The sequence below is a fragment of the Bombina bombina genome, chromosome 6, assembly GCF_027579735.1.
Source record: "Bombina bombina isolate aBomBom1 chromosome 6, aBomBom1.pri, whole genome shotgun sequence".
Taxonomy (NCBI): domain Eukaryota; kingdom Metazoa; phylum Chordata; class Amphibia; order Anura; family Bombinatoridae; genus Bombina; species Bombina bombina.
Genome location: NC_069504.1, coordinates 202,843,885 through 202,870,135, shown reverse-complemented (window position 1 = coordinate 202,870,135; position 26,251 = coordinate 202,843,885). Strand labels below are relative to the sequence as shown.

Here is a 26,251-nt window from a genome sequence, read left to right as displayed (position 1 = left end):
CTTTAAAAAGGAACTTGCTGATTCATTAATTTTGCATTGTTTTATAGCTTTATCACAAGTGAATTAAAATGGTAGTTTCTTGGATTACATTTTTACTTCTTGATTTGTTCTAATGAAAAATTAGTGGCACTTATTGTAACGATTACTCCTCCGTGCAGCTGTTTCAATACGTTATTCTTATGATAATACATATTCTGAAGAAATGCCTATTTATATTGGAAAATCTTTACCTTATATGTGCTTACACACTAATAATTTGGTTGCTATTAAAGGGACATTCTAATTACTGTGTTCATTTGTTAGAGCATGTTATGTTTCCATCACAATCAGGTTAACCCTTCACAAAAGGGTTAAACATATGGGTAAAGTTCCATTCGGGAGGCACATGCATTGGAGATGGTAAGTGGCATGGCTGCTCACCCAATCAGAAGAAGTTCCATGTAACTGCCAATAACCATCTGTTTTCTGTTCCCTATGGGACTTTACTATGTGTTTAACCACATTGCAATGTTTACCTATGTGTTTAACCACATTGCAATGTTTATTTAACCCCATGTGGGTCACGCACACCCCAATGGTTTTAAGAATCCTGGCAGTTTTTAGGTCTGCTAGTCAGCAGTAACCTTTGTACATTTTTCAACCCTTTTAATAATACCTTTTCTTCTCACTCTACATTGATTCTAAAAGACTCCTTGTTTTTTGATTGACATGCCTCCTGGCTGACATGTATTTAGTACATAAGTACTAAATACATATGTCAGCCAGGCATGTCAATCAAAAAAATTGTAATGCATGCTAATTAAATACAAAAATCTTTTACTCTGAAACCCAGTAACTAAGATTAACATTAGACTTATGAGCGGGATCACTAGTGTTTTATGGATGGGTCCTTAGCTAAAGTTGTGGGGTCATGGTAGTGCATCTTGGGTGTGTTATGGGTGGAGTAAGGCATGTCCTGGGTGGAAATGGGGAAGTGCAATTCACTGCTGCTTTTCATACAGGGGTGTACTATGTCCTACAAACTGAGAATAATGTTGAGGAATCAATCACAAAGTTGAACTTACACTGGGTCTGGATATTTCAACAAGACAATGACCAAAAACACTGCTGGTTCAAATGGGCGTGGCTTTCTCAAATGGACGTGGCTTTCTCAAATGGGTGTGGCCTTTTCAAAGGGGTGTGGCTTTCTCAAAGGGGCAGGGTCTTGTGCACCACCATCTTAAAAATTCACCAGCCGCCACTGGTTTTTTGTATGTATTTATTTTTATTATTAAAGTATTTATTGTAACCTTGAATTATCGAGAAATCTCTCTTTTAATTTATAGATCACTGACCCTTAGCTTCTAGCACCAGTACTTTTCCTTTTCTGTGTTCTTGACTCTACTAGGTGCCTGTGTGTCAAATTGTGGGAAAGCTTTTCATTTGCAAATAGGTTCAAGAGATTTTGCAAGTTAAGTGCATAGTGTAATAAATAAGGCACATCCAAAGGTATGTGACAAGCTGAAAGCTTTGATGATTGAGTGGTCAGAAGAATTTCAGAAGGATCCCCAGTTTAGTCTTATTTCTGCCACCATTAAATCTCTGAAGGAAGGAGGGGTTTCATTAACTACATCAGTCTCTCAGAGTGCTTCAAATGCTCCTAAGAATGGAACATTACCTATTAAAAATAAAGAGGATGAAGATATTGCTTAAGCGAATGACTTATCTTTGCAAGAGTAGAAGCAGCCAATAGAAATAAAGTCACTATACCCATCTGTGGATGTACAGAATGCTAATCAGAAAATGGCAAGGAAAGTCTGTGTACTGTATAATTTTGAACCTGTTGAGTAAAATGAGCTGACATTCAAAAGTGGAGAAATCATCATAGTGTTGGATCACAGTGACGCTAACTGGTGGAAAGGAGAAATTCAAAGAGGTAAAGGACTTTTCCCATCTAATGTTGTGTCATCATCATTGAATGTTGAGCCAGAAGTAGTCATTGAAAAGACAACTGTTTCAGAAGAAGTTTTTGAGAACACCACAAAATTAGAACCTGAACCTGTGACCATAGATGGAAATCAAATGAATCAAGCCTAACAGTTGCTTCAGAGCATCGATCCTACAGACTCCAAATCCAACTCTGCCGATCTCCTTGACTTGGAAGATGTTTGTCAGCAAATGCGCCCAATGATAGATGAAAAGTTAGAAGAAATTGACAGAAAACATTACAAACTCTCAGGACTGAACGTGAAAAAGTCCTTGAGGCATTAGAATTGTATAATAAACTTGTGAATGAAGCTCCAATGTATTCAATATACAACAAGCCACCTCCTCACGCACATTATGCTACCATTTCAATGTGTGTATCCATGCAGGGCTACCACAACCAACCTCAAGGAGGGAACTACATGGTACAGGGCATGCCACAGGTCCATGCACAGACACTGCAACAAGCTTACAACATGAACTATGATCCAATTGTGCCACTGAGGTCACTGCCACCAACTATAAATTCTATAGTAACACAATCTGCTCAAACACAATATCTGAGTACTGGTCAAGACACAGCCACAAATCTTCCTTATATAAACCAGAGTTCAGGTCTCCCATAAGCTGCTGGTGCCCTAATCTATGGCCTTCCTGTGGAGATGTCAGCGGATATGTCTGTTTATCAGAACACTACATCTCATTTGCCTCCTGCGTCTGGCTACACAATGACGGCACCTCTCCATTCTGTTCCCCAGCAACCCCCTAGTGACTACCTGCAGCCATTGCTTTGAATGAAACCGTTGCTCCAAGTTTTGTAACTTACCATATATCACCAAAATAATGGTAAATGCGAACACAGTAGGAAAATGTATTCTTGTAAACATGGACCATGAGATTCCAACAATACCGATGTGCACTTTTTCTGGTTTAAAGCCATTTTTGTGCATGAAAGGGTGATGTATTTCCGTATTACAGAGTGTATTTTTTTTTATAGAGGAACTAAAAGAGAGATTTTTTTTAAAGAAGTAATTTACAGTTAACATTTTTAATATTTATTTTTTTGGCTTGAATGTCTGCAGAATAAAAAAACAACTATTTATATCAAGTGCTTTTTACCTTTGTTTGTTTTTTATTTTTTTAATTTCTGTAAGGGATTTAAAGGTACAGTCCAAGTCAGAGCATGGCCATTCCTCTTCATTGTGCTTCTGAGCATCCTAAAATATGAAGCTACAGTATATGAAGGAAAAAAATAAATCCATAAACATGTTTGTATTAGAGTACCTATTTGTGTAAGTTCTACTACTACAATATTTAGCACCAAATAGCTCAGTAATTAGAATGCCTTTTTATGCATAAATGCACTACAGTTGTCTGCTGCTGTGGCTTTAGTTTAATATTGTTTTAGCATTGTAGTTCTTGTGTTTATTTAAAGACCATGTTCAGTAGATTTTCAAAAGCTCTTGATCAACAAATAGTGGCTTGCTTGCTACTGGCCTCGGACTAAATACAGATGTGTTGCAAGTTATCTTCATATCACAGCAAGAAAAGATAACATGCTTCTTTCGGAATGAAAAAAACATTTTGCTTTGCGTTCAGATCGTTTTTCTGTTTGTGGTTGGTATCTTGAAGTTGCACATGGCTCTTAATAGTGTGAACTTACATGTCAGACCCAACATCCATTTCCCCCTGTATAAATGGACTTGTCTGTCTTCATGTGTTTATGTGCAGCTTACCAGCCGTTTCATTTAAGGGAACATTTTTATAGTCCAATCCTAACTTTTTCTCTTTAAAAATTAATATATTTTTAAACTGATTACTTCAGAATTTTGATTTTGGAATCCATAAACAGATTTTTTGTCCCTTATGCTTTGAATACATTCTAAAACCAAGTGACTTCCTTTTCAATAGATCACTTTTGTTCCCACATCCTAAGATGATCATAACCATCTTGTAAATTGCAGATACCCATAGTGTTGCCTTCCACATGATTATACATTGCTTGATTACTGCACCTGCTGATCGGAAGGAGGAAATAGCTTAAGACTGGAGTGCTTTACATTATAAAGATAACTGAGCTTACACAATATAAAACTGTGTCTACTTTATTCATTAATAGCTATGCTTCCATGAAATCACAAGATGAATACAAATAAACATACTGTGAAATGTTGAGGTTAGTTACAGCTAATGATATTAACTATCTCTATTCGACTATATCATGCTTCAGAGCACCTACATCAATTGTGATATCTTGTACTGGACAACATTGTTGTGTTTATCGAAAATATAGGGGCCCATTTATCAAGCTCCGGATGGAGCCCCTATATTTCCGATAAACACAACAATGTTGTCCAGTACAAGATATCACAATATATATAAAAAAAAAAGAAAATTATTAGATGACAAGTGCAGTGATTATGAGAGAAACCGCAGATTGTAGTCTCTTGTAATAACATAAACCAAAGCACTATATGTATGGGGTGGGGATAATTGATGAAATAGATAAATATATTTAAAAAATTATATATATGGGGGGAGGAACCAGGAGGTGCCAAAGTACTATAAAAGGGGAGGGGGAAGTCCAGCCTGTTAATAGAACACAGAAGCTCTTATAAGATCAGTTAACCTAGGGTGTCACTGGTGGGCTTGTTATAATTTAAATCGATAATATGGCCTGTGTTAGCTCAGTATATAGGTTAACATTAAATTAATACACTTTGCAATAAATAACTGCCATGGGCCGCTGACAGCATGATGCCAACCCTAGCTGGTAAATAGAGTTATCAGAGATATAAATAAGATAAGATATTCCCAGGGTTATTCCAAGGCACAAGTGTATAATGGGACACCATGCAACCTGCTGTCTAAAGAATAAATGGTAGGGGAATATGTGACATTATCATAACAAAATAATTATTAGTGAGCAATACCGAGGCCATAAGGATTTGTCTTATGTGGAAGAACATGGGAATTCCAAATATGATACCATCAGAATGCCATATAAAAACAACAGAAAATTAAAAGGGTTTCTATGTGGTTCTGATATAAGCATGGATAGATTACAAATATACACATTTCCAAACTGAAACATCAAACTCAAGATTTATAGCATAAAAATTATAGGGTAGAGCACTAGCATGTAGATATCATGATATTGAGTGAAAAAATGATATAGGTACAATAAAACTATTATAGTACAACCGCAAAATATATAGTATCTTATGAGTTATCATGCTAAAAGAGTGAATAAGTAAAGTGCTACCCCAGAGTCCATCCACCGAACAAGGTATCATTAACCTTGGAGAATCTTACTAGATAAACCTGGTAGATCACTCCAGTGACTCGAGTAGTCTACAGCAGAATGAATCTTCAATACCAGATTTTATAGTCTGTAAATATACAACTGAGAGTCACCCAATTCCGACTTTGGTATACTGTAAAATCGGAGATAGTCCTGATCTCTGCAAAGGTACTGAGGTGAAGGCTGGTTGGGTCACAACTATGCTATTTTCGTTTATCCATAAAAGATAGACGTTGCTTTCAATAGCACTTGTATGCATAATCTTCCTGTTTTCTACTGTGGATATCTAGAAAGCAAGTTCTGGTTCATTTTCACTCCTGTTTGAGGTTGCTATTGAATGCTGGGGCCCCAAAGTGCTGTAAGTAGAGAAAACTTGCTCCGCAGAATCTGCTTTAGCGGGTTGAAGCCCCATCTTTAGTGTGTGGTCAAACGTAACCTGGTATTCATCTAAGAGGTGACTTATCTCTCTAATGATAAATTTTGCAGATTCCATAGTGTAGGTATTCAGCAGTAGTTAGCCAATGTGGAAGAGTGCAAAATACGGCATTAACTGTCCCCTTCGTAACCCAGGCTCTCAAGGAAGGTGACATGCGGCAGCTCCAGCAACACACATGGCCGACCTTGCATACAGTGGTAATCCCTGTGCTGTTTAGCTGACGAATGTAGGCGATCAGCAGTCTCATTTAAAAATTTTCAGCTTTCCAAATTCCCTCATGATATTTTGATGTGCACTTGAACTTTTATTTTAGGCAGGAACAGTATAATAAGCCCCTAAAAATGAAATTGAAGCCAGGAGCTCCCCTCAGATACGTCTTGCTGCTTCAACTATTGGCTCCGCCCCCCTACATCTGTTTTTAATCACATAATATTGAGGGAAAAAATGTAATAGCTAAAAATAATTATTTGGATTTGTGACCATAATATTTCTGCACATTTTGTGTGGTGTTTCTTTCTGTAATAAATTTAACTCATTCACATTTATTTTCTGTTTGGTGCTTTATATAGATGCTGTTAAATATGGCCTCTGATTTGCGGATAACTGCTGCATTTTTGTCATCGCATAGTTCTGAATAAGACCTTTTTTTTGTTGTTCACCAGTGTACCTAATGTGATTATAAAAAAATAACATAGCACCTTATTTATTCAAATTAATGTTCTTAAAAAGAAAACAAGTGTTTGGCTTTAGAGGGTGGTGTTTAAAAATAATCTTTTGAGTATTTTCTTTGTGTTCATTATTCTATATTGCAAGGGTTTTCTCTCATTGTAACTTTTTACATCAATATATTCAAATTCCATTTAAGGGATGAAATGGGTTGCCCCTGGGATAGAAATAATTGATATGCTGGAGTGTGTTGTATAAAACAAAATGGTCTTGAGATATAAAGCATTTATGGACAGTTGTAGTCATTTATGAAATATAAATTATAAATAGTGTATATAGACAATTGTTTAAGTGAAATGTTATATATACTGCTACATAATGTTCCTTATTGGGAGGGAATGAAAATCATTACATTTGTATACATGGCAGCATTCGGTAACACATTTTTGTAAAGTCTAGCTTGTAATCTAATCAACTGATTTCCAATAATACTATGTAGATAATGTAAGAATAATTTTATTATTTTCCACTAGTGCATTTAGCAGGTTTCTTTTCTTGATGTTAATGGGGGGGGGGTTGTTTCTTTACCCTCTGCTCTATACTAAATTGTAATATTTATTTTAAAGAAATGTACCCAATTAAAAGTTTTGCTGCCAAATTAAAAACAAACAAACAAAAAAAAATTTGAGATCTGTTTTTAAAAAGGAGGAGAGTTTACCATCACTTTAATACTGAAAATTCTGCAAGGATATAATCTGTGTCAGCCACCCATACATATAAGGACAGTTTATAGAATGTATTGGTCGTGCTCAACATGTATCTCAATCTAAATTGAAGGATTTATTCTAAACTGTGTAAGCAGCTGTTTTGCAGGGGTTTACCTTACATACTTTTATTCTAGCCCTAACACTTTTCTCCAGGTCTCAGATACACTACATTTTTAAGCGTCATTGCTCATTATGTGTTTTGCTTGCGTGCTACACATAACTCACCATGTGTAATAATATGAGTGATGTAAGCATCTAGTTAATATCTTTAACCATTAACTTGTAATATTAGATTGTGAGCTATCCTTAGCATGGGGACTCACAGTGGATAGCACGCCCTGTGCTATCAATAGTGCTCCTCTTGTAATCTAGGCCATGGTATTTTTTATTCTTAAAGGGACAGTAAAGTCACAAAAAATCTTTCATGATTTAAATAGGGCATGTAATTTTAAACAACTTTCCAATTTACTTTTATTACCAATTTTGATTTGTTCTCTTGGTATTCTTAGTTGAAAGCTAAATCTAGGAGGTTCATGTACTAATTTCTTAGACCTTGAAGACTGCCTCTAATCGGAAAGCATTTTGACAGTTTTTCACCACTAGAGGGCGTTAGTTCGTGTGTTTCATATAGATAACATTGAGCTCTGGCATGTGAAACTCCTAAGAGCAAGCACTGATTGGCTAAAAATGCATGTCTGTCAAAAGAACTGAAATAAGGGGGCAGTTTGCAGAGGCATAGATACAAGGTAATCACAGAGGTAAAAAGTATATTAATATAACTGTGTTGGTTGTGAAAAATTGGGGAATGGGTAATAAAGGGATTATCTACCTTTTTAAACAACAAAAATTCTGGTGTTTACTGTCCCTTTAAATCCTTTTCCCTCATTGTCTATGTAGAGACAATTAATGTCTGTACCAGTCATTTTTATTAAAAACCATGCATGAGATATAGCTGTGGTGTACACTGCAATGACAAGTCTCACCTAGAGAAAACCCTATTCCAATGAGACCTAACACTCTAGTTATAAGAAAATGACTTTTATTGCCCTTCTTATTATTTGAAAGAAATTGTTATTTATGGAAAAATATGTGCAATCTAGGCAATTTGGTTTAAATAAAATATCAAAGTTCTAGTTAAAGGGACACAGAACGCAAAAAAATGTCTTTCGTGATTGAGATAGAGCTTGCAATTTTAAGCAACTTTCTAATATACTCCTATTATAAAATTGTATTCATTCTCTTGGTATCTTTATTTGAAATGCAAGAATGTAAGTTTAGATGCCGGCCCATTTTTGGTGAACAACTTGGGTTGTTCTTGCTGAATGGTGGATAAATTCCCACACCAATAAATAAGTGTGGTCCAGTGTGTTGAACCAAAAAATAGCTTTTTTTTCAAATAAAGATAGCAAACAAACAAAGAAAAATGGATAATAAGAGTAAATTAAAAAGTTGCTTAAAATTGCATGCTCTATCTGAATCACGAAAGAAAAAATTTGGGTTCAGTGTCCCTTTAATACTGTTCACTCTAAAAAGTTTTGTTAAAGAGAGCTTTTCGAGTTAATGAGCTTATTTCTATTGTAGGTGCAGCGCTGAAAAAAAACATGTGAGGAGGTAAGGAAGTGCTCAACGGTATACAGTTTGGTTAATAGGGTATCATTTTCTAGTAGCAAATCCTTTCTTTGAGATTTTTAGTACATTAGTTAATTTATTATTATTTCTTACTTATAGAATGAAGCTTAGACGTTTTAAGATAAAATATGCCAGATCTCATGTTAAAGAAAATGTAATTTTTAGTAAAAATTTTAAATACATAGCTGAACTTTTTTCAGAAAGTCTTGATATGAACACTTTCTAATTACTGAAAAATGTGGAAAATTATATGGCTATAGGTGCAAGAAAGTAATGAGAACCTAGAGGTTTATGTCATTGGCAAAATGAAAATAGCAAGCTAGCAGCATATTTAAAATTAGAGTGCATTAAGAAGCAGTGTTCAATGCTATAGAGTTTTGACAATAGTAATATTTTCTAAAATATCTAGCACGACAGGTGATAGATTTATATATTAGTAACACAATATTTAAAATGACGCTTTAAAAATAATTACAACTTTAAAGATAAAAAAATTATATTGAAATAAACTAAACACTATTTCAAATCTATCAAAGAAGGTATCTACAGCCTTTATAGAAGAATATACAGTATATCTTTTGTCTCTTGTTACCCAAAATTGTATAAAAAATATATATACATATATATATATATTAAAGGAAAGAACGGGTCCGGACAAAATGCTCAAAACAGAAACGTTCCTCTTTATTAAGTCTAAAAAATCATAAAGCGTATCGTAAAATCAGCAATTGCAATGCCAAAAAATGCAAAATATGCAATATATTGAAGGTAGCTATGGCCAGATATTATGGGCTCTTAGGAGCACAGTGTGGGGCTTGGTCTGATGCGTTTCAGCTCCTATGGAGCATTACTGATAGACTGCATGATATATATACGTATATATAATTCTTACTAATACACTTCAGCTTACTAATGTGTATATATATATATATATACAGGGAGTGCAGAATTATTAGGCAAGTTGTATTTTTGACTATTAATTTTATTATTGAACAACAACCATGTTCTCAATGAACCCAAAAAACTCATTAATATCAAAGCTGAATAGTTTTGGAAGTAGTTTTTAGTTTGTTTTTAGTTATAGCTGTTTTAGGGGGATATCTGTGTGTGCAGGTGACTATTACTGTGCATAATTATTAGGTAACTTAACAAAAAACAAATATATACCCATTTCAATTATTTATTTTTACCAGTGACACCAATATAACATCTCAACATTCACAAATATACATTTCTGACATTCAAAAACAAAACAAAAACAAATCAGTGACCAATATAGCCACCTTTCTTTGCAAGGACACTCAAAAGCCTGCCATCCATGGATTCTGTCAGTGTTTTGATCTGTTCACCATCAACATTGCGTGCAGCAGCAACCACAGACACTGTTCAGAGAGGTGTACTGTTTTCCCTCCTTGTAAATCTCACATTTGATGATGGACCACAGGTTCTCAATGGGGTTCAGATCAGGTGAACAAGGAGGCCATGTCATTAGATTTTCTTCTTTTATACCCTTTCTTGCCAGCCACGCTGTGAAGTACTTGGACGCGTGTGATGGAGCATTGTCCTGTATGAAAATCATGTTTTTCTTGAAGGATGCAGACTTCTTCCTGTACCACTGCTTGAAGAAGGTGTCTTCCAGAAACTGGCAGTAGGACTGGGAGTTGAGCTTGACTCCATCCTCAACCCGAAAAGGCCCCACAAACTCATCTTTGATGATACCAGCCCAAACCAGTACTCCACCTCCACCTTGCTGGCGTCTGAGTCGGACTGGAGCTCTCTGCCCTTTACGAATCCAGCCACGGGCCCATCCATCTGGCCCATCAAGACTCACTCTCATTTCATCAGTCCATAAAACCTTAGAAAAATCAGTCTTGAGATATTTCTTGGCCCAGTCTTGACGTTTCAGCTTGTGTGTCTTGTTCAGTGGTGGTCGTCTTTCAGCCTTTCTTACCTTGGCCATGTCTCTGAGTATTGCACACCTTGTGCTTTTGGGCACTCCAGTGATGTTGCAGCTCTGAAATATGGCCAAACTGGTGGCAAGTGGCATCTTGGCAGCTGCACGCTTGACTTTTCTCAGTTCATGGGCAGTTATTTTGCGCCTTGGTTTTTCCACACGCTTCTTGCGACCCTGTTGACTATTTTGAATGAAACGCTTGATTGTTCGATGATCACGCTTCAGAAGCTTTGCAATTTTAAGAGTGCTGCATCCCTCTGCAAGATATCTCACTATTTTTGACTTTTCTGAGCCTGTCAAGTCCTTCTTTTGACCCATTTTGCCAAAGGAAAGGAAGTTGCCTAATAATTATGCACACCTGATATAGGGTGTTGATGTCATTAGACCACACCCCTTCTCATTACAGAGATGCACATCACCTAATATGCTTAATTGGTAGTAGGCTTTCGAGGCTATACAGCTTGGAGTAAGACAACATGCATAAAGAGGATGATGTGGTCAAAATACTCATTTGCCTAATAATTCTGCACTCCCTGTATATATATATATATATATATATTGCTTTTCGATAAATGATATGTTTATAAGCACCTGGATTCACGGACATTGCTGGACATAAAGGAGACTGTGAGTGACATCTTGTTTCACTTTTAAGCCCGCAAGTTGCTTGGCGTATAAATGTTCAACACGCAACTACGGACTGATGTTGCTTTGTTTTGCTTAATCAGCATAATAAGCATCCCAAGGGGGGTTTAAAACTAACCTGGCTTTTCTGAATGATTAACAGAATTTGTGAAGAGGTTCAATCTTTCCTGATTAGTGATCCATCTATGTGTTGCTTATATCCAGACACAGCTCTAAGTCATTACACTGATGTTGTTTCTACAACTACCACATAGATCCTCATTTATGTATGTCATGACAACATTTCCCTAGTTTGTAAACTTTTGGGGTTGTCTGCTGATAGAGGTGTTGTGGTTGTTATTTAATGATACATTATGTCTGTGAATTATCCAGTGAGATTTGTACCTGTAAATTGTAAATATGTTTCCTTTTTAGACAGTTTCTGAGGTTATTACATAGATCCTCAATTTATAGCATGGCAACTAATCCCTGAAATAACTTTGGCATCTATTTATCAAGCCGTCAACCACAAATACGCTGGAATTCCGCAGCGTATTTGTGGCGAGCCTGATTCCCCTTAGTTATCAAACCCTACAGACCGGCAAAAGTAAAATTTTGTGACATAAAATACGATCCGCCGGACTCAGTCCGACACAGATCTATGCTTACGTCATTACAGATGTTCTGAATGCAAATTCAACACAATCTGACTACTTTTGATAGTTATCAAATTTCTACACAATATATTGCGGCCCAGCGTACCTTATTTTCAATCCACTGCCCTGGAGGCGGATGCCATAGGAATCAATGGGAGTCTGAAAGCAGTGAAAGCTTATGTTCGCTGCTGCCCGATATCCCATTGCTTCCTATGGTAACGTTTGCACCTAACACCCTAACATGTACCCAGAGTCAAAACACCCCTAATCTGCCCCCCTACACCGCTACCACCTACATTATACTTATTAACCCCTAATCTGCTGCCCCTGCATCAGCCAATAGGATTTTTCCTACCTGAATTCTGATTGGCTGATAGAATTCTATCAGCCAATCAGAATTGAAGGGACGCCATCTTGGATGACGTCACTTAAAGGAACCGTCATTGTTCAAGAAGACGTCGGATGAAGAGGATGTTCCGCGTCGGATGTCTAGAAGATGGACCCGCCCGTCTGGATGAAGACTTCTGCCTGTCTGGAGGACCACTTCTGCCGGATTCGTTGAGGACTTTGGCCTGGTTGGGTGAAGACTTCTCACGGTAAGGTGATCTTCAAGGGGTTAGTGTAAGGTTTTTTTAAGGGGGTATTGGGTGGGTTTTAAAATAGGGTTGGTTGTGTGGGTGGTGGGTTTTAATGTTGTGGGGTATGTAATTTTTTTTTACAGGTAAAAGAACTGATTACTGTGGGGCAATGCCCCGCAAAAGGCCCTTTTAAGGGCTATTTGTAATTTAGTGTAGGGTAGGGCTTTTTTTTGGGGTGGGGGCTTTTATATTTTGTTAGGGGGATTAGATTAGGTGTAATTTGTTTAAAAATCTTGTAATTTGTTTATTATTTTCTGTAATTTAGTGTGTTATTTTTGTACTTTAGATAATTTTATTTAATTGTATTTAGTTTAGGGAATTTATTTAATTATAGTGTAGTGTTAGGTGTAATTGTAACTTAGGTTAGGTTTTATTTTACAGGTAACTTTGTATTTATTTTAGCTAGGTAGTTAGTAAATAGTTAATAACTATTTAGTAACTATTCTACCTAGTTAAAATAAATACAAACTTGCCTGTAAAATAAAAAATAAACCCTAAGATAGCTACAATTTAACTATTAGTTATATTGTAGCTAACTTACACCGAGATTGCAAGTTTTGCGTTAACAGGGGTGCGCTGCTAACGAGCCTTTTTTTACCACCGCTCCCTTAAGACAATGCTGGTATTACAGGTTTTTTTAAACCTGGCGTTAGCCGCAAAAAGGTAAGAGTTGAGCAAAATTTAGCTCCACATCTCACCTCAATACCAGCGTTGCTTAAGTCAGCGGTGAGCTGGCTAAACGTGCTCGTGCACAATTTCCCTATAGGAGACAATGGGGCTGAGCTGGCTGAAAAAAAACCTAACACCTGCAAAAAAGCAGCGTTCAGCTCCTAACGCAGCCCCATTGTTTCCTATGGGGAAATTAATTTTATGTCTGCACCTAACACCCTAGCATGAACCCCGAGTCTAAACACCCCTAATCTTACACTTATTAACCCCTAATCTGCCGCCCCCGACATCGCCGCAACCTACATTATATTATTAACCCCTAATCTGCCGCTCCAGACACCGCCGCCACCTACATTATCTCTATGAACCCCTAATCTGCTGCCCCCAACATCGCCGACACCTACATTATATTTATTAACCCCTAATCTGCCCCCCCAACAAAGTCGCAACCTAGCTACACTTATTAACCCCTAATCTGCAACCGCCAACGTCGCCGCCACTATTATAAATTTATTAACCCCTAAACCTAAGTCTAACCCTAAACCTAACACCCCCCTAACTTAAATATAATTTAAATTAAACGAAATAAATTTACCATAATTAAATAAATTAATCCTATTTAAAACTAAATACTTACCTATAAAATAAACCCTAAGCTAGCTACAATATAACTAATAGTTACATTGTAGCTAGCTTAGGGTTTATATATTTTTACAGGCAACTTGTATTTATTTTAACTAGATACAATAGTTATTAAATAGTTATTAACTATTTAATAACTACCTAGTTAAAATAAATACAAATATACCTGTAAAATAAATCCTAACCTAAGTTACAATTAGCCAATCAGCCAATCAGAATTAAGGTAGGAAAAATCCTATTTGCTGATCCAATCAGCCAATAGGATTGAAGTTCAATCAGCCAATAGGATTGAGCTTGCATTCTATTGGCTGATTGGAACAGCCAATAGAATGCGAGCTCAATCCTATTGGCTGATTGGATCAGCCAATAGGATTTTTCCTACCTTAATTATGATTGGCTGATAGAATCCTATCAGTCAATCAGAATTCACGGGATGCCATCTTGGATGAAGTCATTTAAAGGAACCTTCATTCTTCGCTTGGACTTCGTTTGAAGAGGATGGCTCCGCGTCGGCTGGATTGAAGATGGACCAGCTCCGCTCTGGATGCATGAGGATAGAAGATGCCGCCTGGATGAAGACTTCTGCCGCTTGGAGGACCTCTTCTGCCCGGATCGGATGAAGACTTCTGCCCCTCTGGAGGTCCACTTGTGCCCGGCTGGTTGAAGTCGGCTATAGGTAGGGAGATCTTCAAGGGGTTAGTGTTAGGTTTTATTAAGGGGGGATTGGGTGGGTTTTAGAGTAGGGTTGGGTGTGTGGGTGGTGGGTTTTAATGTTGGGGTGGTATTGTCTTTTTTTTTACAGGTGAAAGAGCTGATTACTTTGGGACAATGCCCTAAAAAAGACCCTTCTAAGGGCTATTTGTAATTTAGTATAGGGTAGGGAATTTTATAATTTTGGGGGGCTTTTTTATTTTAATAGGGGGATTAGAGTAGGTGTAATTAGTTTTAAAAATTGTAATTCTTTTTTTATTTTATGTAATTTAGTGTTTGTTGTTTTTCGTACTTTAGTTTATTTAATTTAATTGTAATTAATTGTAGAGAGTTTAGGTAATTTATTTAATGATAGTGTAGTGTTAGGTGTAATTGTAATTTAGGTTAGGATTTATTTTACAGGTATATTTGTATTTATTTTAACTAGGTAGTTATTAAATAGTTAATAACTATTTAATAACTATTGTACCTAGTTAAAATAAATACAAAGTTGCCTGTAAAATAAATATAAACCCTAAGCTAGCTACAATGTAACTATTAGTTATATTGTTGCTATCTTAGGGTTTATTTTATAGGTAAGTATTTAGTTTTAAATAGGATTAATTTATTTAATTGCAGTAATTTTATTTCGATTATTTTAAATTATATTTAAGTTAGGGGGAGTTAGGGTTAGGTTTAGATTTAGGTTTAGAGTTAATACCTTTAATATAGTAGCAGCGACATTGGGGGTGGCAGATTAGGGGTTAATAAATGTAGGTAGGTGTCGGCAATGTTAGGGACAGCAGATTAGGGGTTAATAAAATTTAACTAGTGTTTGCGAGGCGGGAGTGCGGTGGTTTAGGGGTTAATATATTAATTAAAGTGGCAGCGATGTCCGGTCTGCAGATTAGGGGTTAATATATTTATTAAAGTGTTTCCGATGTGGGGGGGGGGGTGCTCGGTTTAGGGATTAATAGGTAGTTTATGGGTGTTAGTGTACTTTTTATCACTTTAGTTAAGAGTTTTATTTTCCGGCCTTAGCCCATAAAACTCTTAACTACTGACTTTTAAATGCGGTAGGAGTCTTGACAGGAGAGGGTCTACCGCTCACTTCTTCCAAGACTCGTAATACCGGCGTCAGGCAAATCCCATTAAAAAGATAGGATACGCAATTGACGTAAGGGGATTTGCGGTATGCTCGAGTCGCGGAAGAAAAGTGAGCGGTACACCTGTACCTGCCAGACTCGTAATACCAGCGGGCGTTAAAAAGCAGCATTGGGACCTCTCAACGCTGCTTTTTAAGGCTAACGCAAGACTCGTAATCTTGCGGTTAGTGTTTATTTTATAGGTAAGTATTTAGTTTTAAATAAGAATAATTTATTTAAGGATATGAATATTTATTTAGATTTATTTAAATTATATTTAAGTTTGTGGGTGTTAGGGTTAGGGTTAGACTTATAAATGTAATATAGTGTCGGCGGTGTAGGGGGGGTAGATTAGGGGTTAATAAGTATAATGTAGGTGGCGGCGGTGTAGGGGTGGCAGATTAGGGGTTAATAAGTATAATGTAGGTGGCGGCGGTGTAGGGGGCGGCAGATTAGGGGTTAATAAATATAATGTAGGTGGCGGCGGTGTAGGGGGCGGCAGATTAGGGGTTAATAAGTATAATATAGGTGGTGGTGGGCTCAGGGAGCGGCGGTTTAGGGGTTAAACACTTTATCTAGTTGAGTCGGGGTCCGTGAGCGGCTGTTTAGGGGTTAATACATTTATTAGAATTGTGGTGGGCACCGGGAGCGGCGGGATAGGGGGTAAACAGTATAGTATAGTGTGGGTGTTTAGTGACAGGGTACCAATAAAGCTGGGAAAAAGCCGAAGAGCAGCGAGATCGATGACTGTAAGTTAACAACAGTCCGCTGCTCATCGCACCGTACTTGGTGTGTGGCTTTTTGACAGCTTTTTTGATAATTTTGGAGAACGTATTAAGGTCCGCAGCAGCGATGTTAGGCGATCTTAGGCTAGCGTATTGGTGCAGTCGAATGCAAGTAAGTTGACGGCTTGATAAGTAGATGCCTCTGTGTCCGATGGAGGTGTAGTAAGTTTCCTCATAGAAGCAGACAGTTTTTCAGCTCTTTATGTATATCCTAAAAAAGACGTCTCTAACAGTGATTTGTTTGTGCATTTGTTATTTCTAATCTGCATATATGTTATTATTATTATTTTAGTTTATTACTTTTACTTTGTAATGCAATTCATGATCTTTCTGAGATTTACACGTGAAATAAAACTGAATTTAAAATTAAATTGCCTTTATATATAAGGACTACTGATCCTTATACATTCTTTCTAAATTCTTTTGGTAATTATACAGTTTATAAGGGTCTGCGCCTCCTACTATTTAATTAATATTTAAATATTTTTATAGCTCTCTCCATCACACTGTTCTTATATATATATATATATATATATATATATATATATATATACTATGAATTATTTAGCATATAATATAATAAAATATATTATATACTTTTTAATCATATGTATTAATATTTTATATGTAATTCTTCATGTGGGCTAACCCATCACCGCATTTATCTAAAATGCAAAAACACAAATCGCATTATGTATAATTTATATTTCTATGTTCTTCACGTAGAAAAAAAAATATTTTTATTATTAAATATAAAGTTATATATACATGTGTGTGTGTGTGATACTGTTAATGTAAAATAGATATCTATACCTATATATCTATTGGAATAGATATACAGGTATAGGTATACACATATAGAAATATACACTCATCGGACACTTTATTAGGTACACCTTGCTAGTACCTGGTTGGACCCCCATTTGCCTTCAGAACTGCCTTAATTCTTCATGGCATAGATTCAACAAGGTGTTAGAAACATTCCGCAGACATTTTGGTCCATTTTGAGATGATAGCATCACGCAGTTGCAGCAGATTTGCCGGCTGCACATCCATGATGTGAAGCTCCCGTTCCAACACATACCAAAGGTGCTCTTTTGGATTGAGATCTGGTGACTATGGAGGCCATTGGAGTACAGTGAACTCATTGTCATGTTCAAGAAACCAGTGTGAGATGATTTAAGCTTTTTGACATGGTGCATTATCCTGCTGGAAGTAGCCATCAGAAGATGGGTACACAGTAGTCATAAAGGGATAGACATGGTCAGCAACATTATTCAGGTAGGCCGTATCATTTAAATGATGCTCAATTAGTACACCACCAGCCTGAACCATTGATACAAGACAGGATAGATCCATGGTTTCATGTTGTTTACGCCAAATTCTGACCCTACCATCTGAATGTCGCAGCTGAAATCGAGACTCATCAGACCAGGCAACATTTTTCCAATCTTCCATTGTCCAATTTCTTGGTGACTCTGTGCAATATGTAGCCTCAGTTTTCTGTTCTTAGCTGACAGGAAAGGCCCCTGGTGTGGTCTTCTGCAGCTGTAGCCCATCTGCTTTGAAAGTTTAACGTGTTGTGCATTCAGAGATGGTATTCTGCATACCTTGGTTGTAACGAGTGGTTATTTGAGTTACTGTTGCCATTCTATCATATCGAACCAGTCTGCCCATTCTCCTCTGACCTCTGGCATCAACAAGGCATTTTCGTCCACACAACTGCCACTCACTAGATATTTTCTCTTTTTCGGACCATTCTCTGTAAACCCTAGAAATGGTTGTGTGTAAAAATTCCAGTAGATCAGTTTTTTAAATAATCAGACCAGCTGTCTGGCACCAACAGCCATGCCATGTTCAAAGTAACTTAAATCCCCTTTTCTCTTGTTAGGTGTATCCAGTCCACGGATCATCCATTACTTGTGGGATATTCTCCTTCCCAACAGGAAGTTGCAAGAGGATCACCCACAGCTGCTATATAGCTCCTCCCCTAACTGCCATATCCAGTCATTCTCTTGCAAGCTCTCAACATAGCTGGAGGTAGTTAGAGGAAAGTGGTAAAATATAGTTAGTTTTTTCTTCAATCAAAAGTTTATTGTTTTTAAATGGTACCGGAGTGTACTGTTTTTATCTCAGGCAGCATTTAGAAGAAGAATCTGCCTGCGTTTTTCTATGATCTTAGCAGAAGTAACTAAGATCCACTGCCGTTCTCACATATGTCTGAGGAGTGAGGTAACTTCAGAGGGAGAATGGCGTGCAGGGTATCCTGCAATAAGGTATGTGCAGTTAAGTTTTTCTAGGGATGGAATTTGCTAGAAAATGCTGCTGATACCGGATTAATGTAAGTTAAAGCCTAAATACAGTGACTTAATAGCGACTAGTATCAGGCTTGCTATCAGAGGTATATACTCTGATTAATGTGCAATATAAAACATTTGCTGGCACGTTTAATCGTTTTTATATATGCTTTGGTGATAAAACTTATTGGGGCCTAGTTTTTTCCACATGGCTGGCTTTATTTTTGCCTAGAAACAGTTTCATGAGGCTTTCCACTGTTATAGTATAAAAGTTACAGTTGGTGCAGTTAAAATTACAAACTGTGACATTCAGCTTCCCTCAGCAGTACCCTGCATGCTATAGGACATCTCTGAAGGGCTCAAAAGGCTTCAAAAGTAGGAGCTGTGGCAGTTGTTATGACTGTTTAAAAAACATATTTTTCGTTTTGTTAATCTGTTTTTTGTGTTAAGGGGTTAATCATCCATTTGCAAGTGGGTGCAATGCTCTGCTAACTTGTTACATACACTGTAAAAATTTTGTTAGTTTAACTGCCTTTTTTCACTGTTATTTCAAATTTTGGCAAAATTTGTTTCTCTTAAAGGCACAGTAACGTTTTTTTTTTTTTTTTATATTGCTTGTTAACTTGATTTAAAGTGTTTTCCAAGCTTGCTAGTCTCATTGCTAGTCTGTATAAACATGTCTGACATAGAGGAAACTCCTTGTTCATTATGTTTAAAAGCCATGGTGGAACCCCATAGGAGAATGTGTACTAAATGTATTGATTTCACTTTAAACAATAAAGATCAGCTGTTATCTTTAAAAGAATTATCACCAGAGGATTCTGACGAGGGGGAAGTTATGCCGACTAACTCTCCCCACGTGTCGGACCCTTTGACTCCCGCTCAAGGGACTCACGCTAAAATGGCGCCAAGTACATCAAAGACGCCCATAGCGATTACTTTGCAGGACATGGCGGCAATTATGGATAATACCCTGTCAGCGGTATTAGCCAGACTGCCTGAATTCAGAGGAAAGCGCGATAGCTCTGGGGTTAGACGTAATACAGAGCGTGCAGATGTTTTAAGGCCCATGTCTGATACTGCGTCACAATATGCAGAAGCTGAGGAAGAGCTTCAGTCTGTGGGTGACGTCTCTGACTCGGGGAAACCTGATTCAGATATGTCTACTTTTAAAGTTAGGCTTGAGAACCTCCGGGTGTTGCTTGGAGAGGTTTTAGCTGCTCTGAATGACTGTGACACAATTGCAGTGCCAGAGAAATTGTGTAGACTGGATAAATACTACGCGGTTCCGGTGTGTACTGACGTTTTTCCAATACCTAAAAGGTTTACAGAAATTATTACTAAGGAGTGGGACAGACCCGGTGTGCCGTTTTCCCCCCCTCCTATTTTTAGAAAAATGTTTCCAATAGACGCCACCACACGGGACTTATGGCAGACGGTCCCTAAGGTGGAGGGAGCAGTTTCTACTTTAGCAAAGCGTACCACTATCCCTGTTGAGGACAGTTGTGCTTTTTCAGATCCAATGGATAAAAAATTAGAAGGTTACCTTAAGAAAATGTTTATTCAACAAGGTTTTATCCTGCAGCCCCTTGCATGCATTGCTCCTGTCACTGCTGCTGCAGCGTTCTGGTTTGAGTCTCTGGAAGAGGCCTTTCAGACAGCTACTCCATTGACTGAAATACTTGACAAGCTTAGAACACTTAAGCTAGCTAATTCTTTTTTTTCTGATGCCATTGTTCATTTGACTAAACTAATGGCTAGGAATTCTGGATTTGCCATCCAGGCGCGTAGGGCGCTATGGCTTAAATCTTGGTCAGCTGACGTGACTTCAGTCTAAATTACTTAACATTCCCTTCAAGGGGCAGACCCTATTCGGGCCTGGTTTGAAGGAAATAATTGCTGACATTACTGGAGGTAAGGGTCATACCCTTCCTCAGGACAGGGCCAAATAAAGGGCCAAACAGTCTAATTTTCGTGCCTTTCGAAACTTCAAGGCAGGTGCAGCATCAACTTCCTCTGCTACAAAACAAGAGGTAACTTTTGCGCAATCCAAGCCGGCCTGGAAATCTAACCAGGCCTGGAGCAAAGGCAAGCAGGCCAGAAAGCCTGCTGCTGCCTCTAAGACAGCATGAAGGAACGGCCCCCTATCCAGCAACGGATGTAGTAGGGGGCAGACTTTCTCTCTTCGCCCAGGTGTGGGCAAGAGATGTTCAGGATCCCTGGGCATTGTAGATCATATCTCAGGGATATCTTCTGGACTTCAAAGCTTCCCCCCCACAAGGAAGATTTCACCTTTCGAGATTATCTGTAAACCAGATAAAGAAAGAGGCATTCTTACGCTGTGTGCAAGACCTCCTAATAATGGGAGTGATCCATCCAGTTCCACAGATGGAACAAGGACAGGGATTTTATTCAAATCTGTTTGTGGTTCCCAAAAAAGAGGGAACCTTCAGACCAATTTTGGATCTAAAGATCTTAAACAAATTCCTCAGAGTTCCATCGTTCAAAATGGAAACTATTCGGACAATCCTACCTATGATCCAGGAGGGTCAGTACATGACCACAGTGGATTTGAAGGATGCTTACCTTCACATACCGATTCACAAAGATCATCATCGGTTCCTAAGGTTTGCCTTTCTAGACAGGCATTACCAGTTTGTGGCTCTTCCCTTCGGGTTAGCTACAGCCCCAAGAATTTTTACAAAGGTTCTGGGGTCTCTTCTGGCGGTCCTAAGACCACGGGGCATAGCAGTGGCCCCTTATCTAGACGACATTCTGATACAGGCGTCAAACTTCCAAATTGCCAAATCTCATACGGACATAGTGTTGGCATTTTTGAGGTCACATGGATGGAAAGTGAACGAGGGAAAGAGTTCTCTATCACCCCTCACAAGGGTTTCCTTCCTAGGAACTCTGATAGATTCTGTAGAAATGAAAATTTACCTGACGGAGTCCAGGTTATCAAGGCTTCTAAATTCCTGCCGTGTTCTTCACTACATTCCTCGCCCTTCGGTGGCTCAGTGCATGGAAATGATCGGCTTAATGGTAGCAGCGATGGATATAGTGCCATTTGCGTGCCTACATCTCAGACCGCTGCAATTATGCATGCTCAGTCAGTGGAATGGGGATCAAGAGACCAGAGATTCTCTTCTCTGGTGGCTATCTCGGGTCCATCTGTCCAAAGGTATGACCTTTCGCAGGCCAGATTGGACGATTGTAACAACAGATGCCAGCCTTCTAGGTTGGGGTGCAGTCTGGAATTCCCTGAAGGCTCAGGGATCGTGGACTCAGGAGGAGAAACTCCTCCCAATAAATATTCTGGAGTTAAGAGCAATATTCAATGCTTTTCTAGCTTGGCCTCAGTTAGCAACCCTGAGGTTCATCAGATTTTAGTCGGACAACATCACGACTATGGCTTACATCAACCATCAAGGGGGGACCAGGAGCTCCCTAGCGATGTTAGAAGTCTCCAAGATAATTCGCTGGGCAGAGACTCACTCTTGCCATCTATCAGCGATCCATATCCCAGGTGTAGAGAACTGGGAGGCGGATTTTCTAAGTCGTCAGACTTTTTATCCGGGGGAGTGGGAACTCCATCCGGAGGTGTTTGCTCAATTGGTTCATCGTTGGGGCACACCAGAATTGGATCTCATGGCGTCTCGCCAGAACGCCAAGCTTCCTTGTTACGGATCCAGGTCCAGGGACCCAGAAGCCACACTGATATATGCTCTAGCAGCACCGTGGTTCTTCAACCTGGCTTATGTGTTTCCACCGTTTCCTCTGCTCCCTCAACTGATTGCCAAAATCAAACAGGAGAGAGCATCGGTGATCTTGATCGCGCCTGCGTGGCCACGCAGGACCTGGTATGCAGACCTGGTGGACATGTCATCCTTTCCACCTTGGCCTCTGTCTCTGAGACAAGACCTTCTACTACAAGGTCCTTTCAATCATCCAAAACTAATTTCTCTGAGACTGACTGCCTGGAGATTGAACGCATGATTTTATCAAGGCGTGGGTTCTCCGAGTCAGTCATTGATACCTTAATACAGGCACGAAAGCCTGTAACCAGGAAAATCTACCATAAGATATGGCGCAAATATCTTCATTAGTGTGAATCCAAGAATTACTCATGGAGTAAGGTTAGGATTCCTAGGATATTGTCCTTTCTCCAAGAGGGTTTGGATAAATTATTGTCAGCTAGTTCTTTAAAGGGACAGATTTCTGCTCTGTCTATCCTTTTGCACAAGTGTCTGGCAGAGGTTCCAGATGTCCAGGCATTTTGTCAGGCTTTGGTTAGAATTAAGCCTGTGTTTAAACCTGTTGCTCCTCCATGGAGCTTAAACTTGGTTCTTAAGGTTCTTCAAGGAGTTCCGTTTGAACCCCTTCATTCCATTGTTATCAAACTTTTATCTTGGAAAGTTCTGTTTTTGATGGCTATTTCCTCGGCTCGTAGAGTCTCTGAGTTATCAGCTTTACAATGTGATTCTCCTTATCTGATTTTCCATACAGATAAAGTAGTTCTGCGTACAAAACCTGGGTTTTTACCTAAGGTAGTTTCCAACAAGACTATCAATCAAGAGATTGTTGTTCCATCATTGTGTCCTAATCCTTCTTCAAAGAAGGAACATCTTTTACATAATTTGGACGTAGTCCGTGCTTTAAAGTTTTACTTACAAGTGACTAAAGATTTTCGTCAAACATCTTCCCTGTTTGTTGTTTACTCTGGACAGAGGAGAGGTCAAAAGGCTTCGGCAACCTCTCTTTCTTTTTGGCTTCGGAGCGTAATACGCTTAGCCTATTAGACTGCTGGACAGCAGCCCCCTGAAAGGATTACAGCTCTAGTAGAGCTGTGGCTTCCACCTGGGCCTTTAAAAATGAGGCTTCTGTTGAACAGATTTGCAAAGCGGCGACTTGGTCTTCGCTTCATACCTTTTCAAAATTTTACAAATTTGATACTTTTGCTTCTTCGGAGGCTATTTTTGGGAGAAAGGTTCTACAGGCAGTGGTCCCTTCCGTTTATGTACCTGCCTTGTCCCTCCCTTCATCCGTGTACTTTAGCTTTGGTATTGGTATCCCACAAGTAATGGGTGATCCGTGGACTGGATACACCTAACAAGAGAAAACATAATTTATGCTTACCTGATAAATTTGTTTCTCTTGTGGTGTATCCAGTCCACGGCCCGCCCTGTCCTTTTAAGGCAGGTCTAAATTTTAAACTACAGTCACCACTGCACCCTATGGTTTCTCCTTTCTCGGCTAGTTTCGGTCGAATGACTGGATATGGCAGTTAGGGGAGGAGCTATATAGCAGCTCTGCTGTGGGTGATCCTCTTGCAACTTCCTGTTGGGAAGGAGTATATCCCACAAGTAATGGATGATCCGTGGACTGGATACACCACAAAAGAAACAAATTTATCAGGTATGCATAAATTATGTTTTTTCCCCAATTCTGACGCTCGGTTTGAACTTCAGCAAGTCTTCTTCACCACGTCTAAATGCCTAAATACATTGAGTTGCAGCCATGTGATTGGCTGATTAGCAATGTGTGTTATCAAGCAATTGCACAGGTGTACTTAATAAAGTGGCCAGTGAGTGTATATTTACAATAAAAAGTGACACTATTCTGTATGTGAAGAACATTGGCATGTTATGTATGTATTGTGTATATACAGTAAAACACACACACACACATATATATATATATATATATATATATATATATATATATATATATATATACTGTATATATATATATATATATATATATATATATATATATATATATACATACATACATACATACATACATACACACACATATTTAGAAATGTATATATATATATATATATATCCATATATGTATGTATATATCCATATATGTATGTATCTATCCATTATAGCCCTTTGCAGACAAATTACGTGTCATTTACTATATATCTTTAACCCTTTTACCTTTTTTTAATATGTATGGGAATAATTGTTATCAGATAATGTTTATATGAGTGTAACTGTAATTTTAAATATGTTTATGTTGTGTTAAGTGCAATTTTTTTTAACACACTACCATTTACATTAGGGTTCTAGTAGCATTAACCAGGGATGTTTAAAAAATGATTGTGCTCTTGCAATCATGCTTCCTTTCAACTTGTAATATGTGCGCAATTCCGTCATGCATAAAATTTAAAAAAAACACAATATTGCTAGTGCTCAAAAGTTTGATTACACTTTTCAATGATAAAATACCTGGTGTTGAAATAAAATTCTCCTTGTTTAAATATACATAATCTATTGGTTAAAATATATTCTGTAATACTACCCATAATGCCTTGACTGCAGTGCATTGTGAAATAATTATCCATGTATGAATAATTAAAACACAAATTATTATTTAATTGTATGTGATAAGCCCCATTTATAGCCCTGTTAATAAGGTGAATTTTTGATTTGAGAACAGACATGCTGTGGTCTACATCTCCCAAGAAGCCGATCATGCCTACCTAATATAAATACAACTGAAAATCATATTTATGAATAAAAAGGCTACATTGACATGAACATGTGTTTTATATATATATATACAGAGAGAGAGAGAGAGAGAGCTCTTAAAAGACATTTAAGTGCAAATAATTATATAACCAGCAAATGCATAGTGAAAAGATGATGCAATACAACTCATGTACTGAAGAATAGACAGACAAGGAGTCCTTCCTGCTTTTGAACAGGTAGCAGAGACTTTACAGAAACCTTCCTGCTTTTGAACAGGTAGCAGAGACTTTACATCCACTACTCAAATATACTATTGTACAACATTGTCCCCTGTACTTAGGCAGCCAATTACACAAGAGCAGGCTCTGTCAATCACCCCAAATGAACAGTGCTTTTTACATTGTGGAAAGCAGGCTCACTTGATGTCCTTGTGAGTGTTATTTTATTGCATCTTTATTTAATTTAGATACCAAAATGAAGAAACAAAAAGCTTACATATGTTATGCTCATATCTGAAGAAGTTCACGTCTGTTTACAGTACACAATACCAGTATTGTTGTCTTTGCATATTTGATGTCCTTTATTAACTAGTATATAAACAATTGCCAAGTAAGTAAAAATATGTATCAGACTCCCATTTTTGATACTATGATGCTATTTGTTACGAACATCCTCCATGGTAACTGGAGATTTTTTTTTTTTTCCCAATGGAGAGTTTTTTTTCAAAAATGCAGCCCTAAAGCTAAATTTCAAGATTAACAACAGATATTTCTTTAATTGTTGTCCTTGCAGCTGTGTGCAGCTTAGGCAAAAGGTGATGTTTTCATCTGTGCTAGATTTAGTTTATAGTTGCAATCTATTTAGAATAAATATTTATTTTAGTCAGCATTTAAGATGCT

At 37.8% G+C, this 26,251-nt stretch overlaps 1 pseudogene; it reads left to right on the top strand.

Moving 5' to 3' along the window:
* The first annotated feature begins 1,463 nt into the window (after positions 1 to 1,463).
* LOC128665003 (signal transducing adapter molecule 2-like) lies at positions 1,464 to 2,759 on the top strand (annotated as a pseudogene).
* Positions 2,760 to 26,251: the final 23,492 nt, after the last annotated feature.